General features: G+C 43.0%; 1 protein-coding gene across 1 annotated transcript in view; it reads right to left on the reverse strand.

Annotated features, from left to right (window-relative positions):
• Window positions 1-10,076, reverse strand: part of LOC126162653 (probable multidrug resistance-associated protein lethal(2)03659) — a 316,093-nt gene extending 306,017 nt beyond the window's left edge. The window contains exon 1 of the mRNA XM_049919291.1: window positions 9,997-10,076. The gene's annotated coding sequence lies outside the window, so the exon portion shown is untranslated. The remainder of the gene's footprint in view (window positions 1-9,996) is intronic.
• Window positions 10,077-10,394: the final 318 nt, after the last annotated feature.

Raw genomic sequence — 10,394 nt, forward strand, 5'->3', positions numbered from 1 at the left:
CATCCCAATTTTGAAAACAAGTAGCAAATACTTGAGATTTTCTTGATTCATGCTAATGGGATGCGCTTATTTGCCTTAAACGAACCCTCTTTTTTAGGATCCTTGAGATTGTCACCTACTAGTTTCTTATGACTGCTAATCACTCTTTAATGCCATCAACATCAATCCCTACTAATTTTGATACTCTTAACTATTGTGTTCTCGTCAGACAGATACACAACAAGTACAGTATTTGGATAACAAACCCTGTATGAAAGGCCAGGAGCAAGCTTTACAATGTTAAGTTTTTGTTTTCATATATTTGTCAGGTATGCTTAAAACTACAATGTTTTATGTTGTTTACATCAGACATAGATGGATAACAGATGTATTATTCTTCTCATTCACTTACTTCTAAGGTTTTTGAGTAAGAGCACTAAATCAAAAACTAGAAAAAAATTTTACTGCTGTCACATGGATGAACAATGTAAGCATGAGTTGTATCACTGCATAATATTTTATATAGCATGACATTGATGTTACTATTATCAGTAACGATATATATAACATTACAACAAATTTCGTGATGCATTCTTAGGATAATCACTGTTGTCAGAGTAAAAATTCAACATATAAGTTTTTGCAGGAGCTAATACCACTATATCCTTGTTATTAGACGAAATTGATTTAATTATGAATGTCTGGACAGTAGAAGCTGCTTCATATCAATCAAATTACTGGCCATCCCTACCAATCTCTTACCTTTGTATTTAATTTTTGGTTTCACAGAAATTGCATCCAGTCGACAGCACACCAAATTTTCATATGGTTCAAGGTGTTCAAGCATAGTTTACGAATACTTTTTAAGAGATTCGCTTATTCCAATCTTAATACCGGAAAAATTAAACTTTTTCAAATGGTGTGAATGTGGCATAATAGTAATTTTCAACTCTCGCAAAAATGTATTTCTGGGAATGAAAAGAAAGCATTGTAAGCAGCGATAAACAATACTGAGGAAATCCTCAGCTGCACATTTATGAAATTAAGACCTAATATTGCATCGTCATCATCTTTACATTTTTCTATGCATTCAGTTAGTAGTTCTGGACTCTACATACATTTTTCTTAAGCTAATTTCTCTACTCGCAATATTTTTAATAGTGATAAATAAATTTTCCGATTTAGCATATGTATTAGATGTTGTTGTTGTTGTGGTCTTCAGTCCTGAGACTGGTTTGATGCAGCTCTCCATGCTATTCTATCCTGTGCAAGCTTCTTCATCTCCCAGTACCTACTGCAACCTACATCCTTCTGAATCTGCTTAGTGTATTCATCTCCTGGTCTCACCCTACGATTTTTACCCTCCACGCTGCCCTCCAATACTAAATTGGTGAACCCTCGATGTCTCAGAACATGTCCTACCAACCGATCCCTTCTTCTGGTCAAGTTGTGCCGCAAACTTCTCTTCTCCCCAATCCTATTCAATACTTCCTCATTAGTTATGTGATCTACCCATCTAATCTTCAGCATTCTTCTGTAGCACCACATTTCGAAAGCTTCTATTCTCTTCTTGTCCAAACTATTTATCGTCCATGTTTCACTTCCATACATGGTAGCATAAGGTAGAGTAGTGACAGAATTCGTGTTAGTAAGGTAGAGTTGCCCAGATTTTCCAAATAACTTCATCTTCAGGAAAATGCAGGCTGCGAGCTCTGTCTTCTTTGTAACTACCAGATCTTCCACCGGATTTTTTTGTATCCACATCTTCCTCTTTCTTTCAGGAGAAGGAAAAAACCACTGGCACATAATCCCCTTTACAATAATCGGATTTTCAGCTATGGACAGACGGTTTCTACGTATAGCACCAATAAAAAGGAACGCGAAACACACACTCGCCTGCACGATTGTCTGACCCATTGAAACACTTGATAGTGTTCCAGTCAATTCTGCACAAGACCTATGTTTATCACGAAGGCAGTGCTACCTGACTTTCAAGGACGCCAAAGATATTACAAGAAAATGAGCTGCTGATGTCGATATTTTTATTAATCAATAATGGTACCTTTACAAGCTCGTTTCTGAAGAACATTGAAGAGCTTTATTTCCGGACAGGCCTTCAATCGACGCCCATAGACTTATTGCGGAGCTAATACAGATTTACATCGGAGTCGACGAGGTAACGGACGGTGAGTAGAAGGCACTAGAAAACACACAGGAGCAATATGTATTAAGACCACAAAGAGATGTCTTTATCCTGCAGAGGAGACCAAATGACGAGTGCTGATGCAGATGAAGTTGTCTGCCTGCCATATGGAGGACCGGTGGTTTTTTTGTTGGTAGGAAGGCAGGAACTGGATATACTCAGTCACATGAGGCTAATTGACGAGCTGTATGAACAAGAAGCAGCGTCTCATAGGTCCGAAAATGTGCCAACCGCTGGAAGAGCAGTGTTCTGACCCCATGCCCATCTCGGAGTAGCACTTGAAAACTACGTCTTCAATTATTTGCTAGATGTATTCCAATCTCTGTCTTCCTGTACAATTTTTACCCCCTGTAATTCCCTGTAGTACCACGGAAGTTATTCCCTGGTGTTTTAACTGATGTCCAACCATCCTACCCCTTCTTGTCAATGTTTCCCGTACATTCCTTTTCGCACCTATTCTGCGGAGAATCTCCTAATTCCTTTCCTTATCAGCCCACCTCTCCACCCTTCCATACTGCATCCTAATCACACTGTAAGGCTGAGGATGACATGGCTTCTGGTCAACATCGTGGCCAACATTGTTCCCGATCGTAGAAATTTATTTTTTTACTTACTGGGCGACTTTGATGTGTGGTTCACCCTCATCGCTTTAGAACGATTTTTGAAACTGGGATTCATTAACATTCTTCCTTCGTGAAGTATGACAATTCTGCTCATTGCATATGGATGTGTGAGAGTCCAGAGTTAAATTTATGTTGTTGATAATGGACATGGTTAAAAGGAAAATCTGTTCTTGTGAGACATCCTTTACGATGTCCCTCTCCGGCGAATAAACCACCTTCAGCAGTTTCCCATATTCTTTTTTCGTAAAAGACTGTAGAATGAGTTAAAATTTAATCCAGGACACAATTTGGAGACCATAAATCGCGCGCTTGCGATCTTCCTTGTCTTTCTGCTTCAATTTCAACCACGAAAACACGTCTTTCGTGGCTGGGCTTTGAAGCCGCTAGCTACAAGCCTATCGCGAGAGCGTACAGTGACTCGGCAATCTGGATGCCTCCTCTAAAGTCCCGTTACCTGCAAAAAGAACGACCTGCGGCAAAGCAGTGACGTGCCATTATTTGCTGTGCTTGCGGCAGACTTGGAACTGTGAAATGGAGAGCAGGTATAGTAAACTGACACTGTGAACGACTCGCGAGCTGTCAGATGCATGCTGAATCGCAGAGTATATATACAGTATTCCGAAAGTGCAGATACATTTATCCCGAACGGATTAAGTAAACACAAATGATATCATGAACAGTTTCCCCTTGAATTGATGTAACAAAATTTTGCAGAAATTTGTGCATCCACATCAGCAAGTTCTTCTTTTTTTTTTTAGGGTATAGTACCAATTCTCTTGCGGCGAAAGTGTATATTTTTTACGGCAGTTCTGGTGCAATAAGTTGTGATAACTGATATCACTTGTTTATTCTTAGCCCAATTTTTCGCATGGTAGAATCGCTGTAGTCTTAACACTGTGGGACTGTGGAGTGGAGTGGAGTGTACGCTTTACTGATGCAGCCAGACGTAAAAAATGGGAGCCTGATTCCAAATTCCAGCTCGGACGCTTCCCTTACACTGGCAAATAACGATCAAGATATTTTAACACAGAATACATTCCATTGCGGAGATAAAAAAATAATTCCGCAAACAATCTATATTCCCATCCATAAGTTTTCAGGTATGCAGCGAGAGAAACTTCATTTCATGAACTAATATTTCGGCCGTATACCTTTCGGCTATCTTCCCACCGAGCTGATAGACTGAAGCTATAGTAATTGCATCCGTTACTCTAAACACGCCCTAAAACTAGTAGATTAGTCAATATGAAAAATATCAAGATGCAAAACTATATGATTTTAATTAACCTTTCTATGCATTATCCGCTCTTGCAGTAGTACTAGTCAAGGGCATATCCCGAATCTGAGCTGATGCGGGCTAGAGGCGGCGTCCAATTCGTACACCATCTGATCAAACGTATCCGGACACCTCTAAGTAACTAGATATCACGAAAGGCGGACCCGCCAGTACAAGAGGAGGCGGAGAAGCAGGAACAGCAGGAGAGCTCTGTGTCTTCGAACGTGGACTAGCCACTGGATGCCACGTGAGTATAAGATCCATCGAGGACATTTCAATCCTTCTAAAGCTGTCCATCTCGACTGTTGGTGAAGTGATTGTGACGCGGAAACGTGAAGGAAGAACTGCAGCTAAACCAAGGCCAGACGGACCTCTAGTACTGACGAAGAAGGACTATCGGTCATTGCAGAAGGTAGTTGTAAAGAATCGCGTGAAATCGGCGGAAGGAATTGACATTATTTGAATTACTGCGAGCATGTAATGAGAGAACGAACTCGTGAAGGTAACGTCTTAGACCTCCTAGAAACAAACAGACGCCGGCCGCTGTGGCCGAGCGGTTCTAGGCGCTTCAGTCCGCAACCGCGCCGCTGCTACGGTCGCAGGTTCGAATCCCGCCTCGGGCATGGATGTGTGTGATGTCCTTAGGTTAGTTAGATTTAAGTAGTTCTATGTCTAGGGAACTGATGACCTCAGATGTTAAGTCCCAAAGTGCTTAGGGCCATTTGAACCATTTGAACAAACAGAACTGAACTTACGAATCAGTTAACGTAGAGGTAGGTATCAGTGATCATAAGGCTGTGATAGCAACTATGACTACGGATGTTACAAGGAATGTTAAGAAACGTAGAAAAATATTTTTGCGTAGGAAGAGTGACGGTAGGAAGAGTGACAGGATACTAATGGCAGAGTATCTGAGGAGTCAACATCAAATATTCGGACTGAAGACGAAAGTATAGAGCGCAAATGGAAAAAATTCAAAAGCATCATTCTCCCGAGCAAAGTCTCAACGGGTCGAAAAGACCTCCCCGTGGTTTAACGGTTGTGTTAGACTGCTGCGTAAACAAAGAGAGCTTCTTCACAGATTCAAGGGAAGTCAAACCCTAGCTGACAAACGAAAGCTGAACGAAGCGAAAGTGAGCGTAAGGAGAGCAATGAGAGAAGCGTGTAATGACTTACAAAGCAAAATTTCATCAAATGAGCTGAGTAAGAACACTAAGAAGTTTTGCTCTTACCTAAAATCAGTAAGCGGATCGAAAGCATCTATTCAGTCATTCAGTGACCATACTGGCTCCGAAACGAAAGCTAACGGAGAGAAGGCCGAAATACTGAATTCGGTCTACCGAAGTTGTCCCATTGCGGAAGGTCGTAATACGGTCCCTCCTTTCAATCACTGTGAGAATGTCGGAACCCATCGAGATAACCGATCGCGGAGTAGAAAAGCAACTACAAACGCGGATTCTACAGAGATTATGCGAAAGTACTTGCTCCCTTTTAGCAGCAGTTTATCGTTGTTCGCTCGAGCAACGAAGGGTGCCTAGCGACTGGAAAAAAGCACAGGTCATTCCCGTTTTCAAGAAGGGTCATAGGACAGACGCACATAATTATTGACGTCGATCTATTATACAACTATGGAACGTGTTTTGTGCTTAAGAATTATGACGTATCTGGGGAACAAGAATGTACTCTGTAAAAATGAACATGGATTACGCAAACACAGTTCGCTCTTTTCTTCCATGAAATCCATAGCGCTGTAAACTACGACGCTCAAGTTGATCCCATGTTCCTTGACATCAAAAGGCATTTGACACTTTCCCGCGGTGCTGTTCCGTTCAAAAATGGTTCAAATGGCTCTGAGCGCTTTGCGACTTAACTTCTGAGGTCATCAGTCGCCTAGAACTTAGAACTAATTAAACCTAACTAACCTAAGGACATCACACACATCCATGCCCGAGGCAGGATTCGAACCTGCGACCGTAGCGGTCGCTCGGCTCCAGACTGTAGCGCCTAGAACCGCACGGCCACTCCGGCCGGCCTGCTGTTCCGTAAAAAGATTGAGTTTACCGAGTATCGGACCAGATTTGCAACTGGATTCAAGACTTCCTTGCAGACAGAACTCAATAAGTCTCTCTCAACGGAACGAAATATACGGACGTGAAGGTAATTTCGTGAGTATCCGGAGGAAGTGTGGCTATTTACAATATACACAAATGACCTAGTAGAAATAGTCGGAAGCTCTTTAAGACTGTCGCAGATGATGCGGTCGTCTATAAGAAAGTAGCAACGCCAGAAGACAGTAGATATTTGCAGAATGACCTGCAGTGTTGATAAATGGTGCAGGCTGTGGCAGTTGACCCTGAGCGCAAATAAACGCAACATATTGCGCATACACAGGAAAAGAAATCCACTACTGTGCAACTACAGTACTAATGATATATCTACCGTAAAATATCTAGAAGTAACTATCCAGAGCGATCTTAAGTGGAATGACCACATAAAACAAATAGTAGGGAAAGATCCATAAGAAAAATCTTAAGGAAATGTAATTCAACCACGAAGGGAGTGGCTTGTAAGTCGCTTGTTCGACCTACTATTGAGCATTGTTCTTTAATCTGGGACCCTTACCAGGTAGGACTGATAGAAGATATGTAGGCTGAACGTCAACAAAACCGAAAAATTGCAGGGACGGATTTCTGACTGGAAATGGAGGAAAAAAGGTCCTATGAACATGTGTCTGGAAATGCACCATTGCCACGGTAGGTAGTGCTGACGAGTGAGAGTTCCTCTGACTAAATGCCGTGCCTATAGCCCACAGATGACGTTTATGCAGATTGATGACGCCTGTTCAGGTAACGGTTGCTTTGTCGGTAATGAAGACTGATGACAGATATCCTATAATTCTGGTGGTCTGGTGCAAAAACCGTGGACAAAATCTTTCCCATACAGGGAAATCCGCTGCTGGTAATCCTTGCACTCGTTGCAGGTAATAGGGATAGTAGTGGTTGTCATGTAGGATAGACATAACCGTACTTTGGCTTACACCATGTTGGCGGGCTACTTGCTTGGAGTTCGTCTCAGTATCCTGTTGAACGTGGTCCTTCAAATCTAGTGTAGGCACAGTCAACCGCCTCCCTGCACGTTCTGAAAGGCGCCATGATCACACAAATGCCCAAAGAGGGTTTGAAATGTTATATGATGTAGTTCGAGTCTGTGAGGGTACTTGTTTTGATATACCTGTGCTACCTCTCAACCGTTTCCATCTGCTTGGCAATACACAAACACCATCTCGGCTTCTTCCCGTCATGAATACCGGACCATTTTGCATTACTCTGTGTCAGTTATACAGCCCGCGACACACAAGGAACGCCACGTAGTCAGAGGAACTTTCATCCGTCAGCGCCATCTACCGTGGCAGCGACGCATTTCCGGACACATCTTCAAAGAACCTTTTTTCCTCCATCTCCGGCCGGTCGCTGTGGTCTAGCGGTTCTAGGCGCTTCAGTCCGCAACCACGCGGCTGCTACGGTCGCAGGTTCGAATCCTGCCTCCGGCATGGATGTGTGTGATGTGCTTAGGTTAGTTAGGTTTAAGTAGTTCTAAGTCTAGGGGACTGATGACCTCATATTTTAAGTCTCATAGTGGTCAGAGCCATTTGAACCATGTGAATCTCCATCTCCAGTCAGGAATCAGTCCCTGTGGTATGTCGATCTCATTAAGTTCAACCTGTAGCAAAGATCCAACGAAGAGCGGCGCGTTTCGCAGTAGGATCGTTCGGTTGGCGCGAGTTGCAGATGATACAAGAGAGGCATTGCGTATCACTGAGAGGTTTACTATCGTAATTTAGAGAGTACGGGATATCAGATTACTTCGTACCACCTACATCTTACTAAATGACCTCGAGGAGAAAATTCGAGAAATTAGAGGTAATCGAGACGTTCATTCTTTCCACGCGCCGTTCGCGATTGGAACAGGGAAGGACGGATCAATTAGTGGTACCAGAAGTATACTCCACCACTCAGTCAGATATCTTGCGGAGTATTTATGTAGTTATACATGTAGATCATCGCTTTTCATGCAGAAAACTGCAACAACAGGCATAACGTTTAAATATATTATTTCTTTACTAGTACCTCTACTCACACGGCCTTTTGCAGACTGTATCCATAGCTCGGTTATGAAATTCAGCACTTTGTGGACAGTAATGGTTAGCCTCATGTACATTTTAAACATGAAAAGCAACGATCATGTTACAGGGATCATTTTGCTGTTTTCTCCTGGTATAATCTCGTAAGGCGAGGTAACGTAGTGCGAAATGAAAACTTTTGTTTGTATAGAATGTAGTCAGGGTACATACAGAATGTTATACAGCTAGTCCCAAGAACATTTTCACAAGTCGCTGAACATTTCTGCTGTTTCAGCAAAATAATGGTCACCCCTTACCGTTCGTACGTTCTGAACAGTTATGAAGAGCACCGTTCAAACTGCACTGATTTTCACACTCACTACACTAGATGTCAGCAGCTCGTGGTCTCGCGGTAGCGTTCTCTCTCTCCGAGCCCGGGGTCCCGGGTTCGATTCCCGGCGGGGTCAAGGATTTTCACCAGCCTCCAGATGACTGGGTGTTGTTGTGTCGGCTTCATCATCATCATTCATCCTCATTACGGTCGGAGGAAGGCAGTGGCAACCCATCTCCACTAGTACTTTGCCTAGTACGGCGGTGCGGGTCTTCCGCATCGTCCCATATGCTCTGTTACGGATTATGGGACTTCATCATCATCACACTAGATCATTTCGCTCTTTCATCAACCGAATATAATATTGTAGCCGTTCATGGTGCAATTCGAATAACGTAAAGATTTGTACACAGAGGTTTATGGATGTCTGTGAATGTTTGCCGATGACGCTGTAGTCCACGGAAAAGTGTCTTGTTTAAGTGACTGTAGAAGTACACAGGGTGACTTGAGTAGCATTTCTATTTGGTGTGACGAATAGCAGCTTGCTACAGATGTGGAAAAATGTAAGTTAATGCAGATGAGTAGAAAAAACAATACTCTAACGTTCGAATAGGGCATTAGTGGTGTTCTGCTTGACACATTCACGTCGATTAAATATCCAGACAGAACATTGTAAAGTGACATGAAATGGAAGGAGCACGCGAAGTCGGCTGTAGTGAAGGCGAATGTTCGACTGTCGTTTACTGCGAGCAGTCGAGGTCAGTGTAGCTCATCCACAAAAGAGACAGCGTACAGAACACTTTTGTGACCTGTTCTCGAGTACTGCTCTAGTATTTGGGATCTCCACTTACGGAAGTACCGTACTCGGTGAACTCTAATGGGAATCCCTGGAGCGAAGAATATGCTCCTTTTGTGAAAGATGTAGAAGAAGTTTAGAGAACTGGAATTTCCGACAGACTGCTGAACGATCCTGTTCCCATAAACAAGCATCTCTCGCAGGGATGGCGAAGACGAGAGAATTCAGGGCTCATATATAAGCATATAGCTAGTCGCTTTTCCCTCAATCTAGTTGTGTGTAGAACAGGAACTTGCAATGGTACTAGATACCTTTTGCTAACCACCACATGCTGATTTATGGATACGTATTAAATGAGCTGGCCTCTGAAGTCAAAACAAAGACGCTTTAGAATACAGCAAGCCCCAAGTCAAACCACTATAAATTTCACGAAACTTCATGGAAACCGTGAAATGTATTACAGCAGACAAAAAATTACCAACTCCTGTTTTCAGCAGTTATAATACTGATTGTGGTATATTGCTACACGTCCACATGGAAGCGGAATTCCTTTTTTATCCTCTGTAAAAATTTACACCGGATCTTCCGCCACAGATGCAACACGCCGATTTCTGCACGCCACAACAATGCGCGATAAGCATTGTAATGTTGTGGTTTTACACGCTTACCTTCGCTTAGGACAGATGCACTCGCCGCCAAACACTGACTCAGCTCTCTGCTTCCGCAGCCACTGCGACGTCAGAGCCGCTACTAAGCCGTGGGCTGTCGCGTTGCTTATGTTTGACATGGACAACGAGCTCCCTAGTGCGCGTGCGCAAGTTGGCGACTCCCACCACGTGAGCCTCGCGCGGAAGGAGATAAGCCGGTGCCGGCTGCATCAGTAGAACCGAGCTGCTACGGGAAATAACTACTGGGACCAAAATAAAACGTAACGGAATGTGCGTAAATTTACAAAATTATTCAATATCGATCTTTCCAATATCGGCGAACAGTCGCTGGACTAGTCAAAATCGCAAAGTATCTAGGAGTGTCTCTTCGGACCGACCAAATACAGCCTCAGGGAAGG

The sequence above is a fragment of the Schistocerca cancellata genome, chromosome 2 (genome assembly GCF_023864275.1).
Source record: "Schistocerca cancellata isolate TAMUIC-IGC-003103 chromosome 2, iqSchCanc2.1, whole genome shotgun sequence".
NCBI classification, from domain to species: Eukaryota; Metazoa; Arthropoda; class Insecta; order Orthoptera; family Acrididae; genus Schistocerca; species Schistocerca cancellata.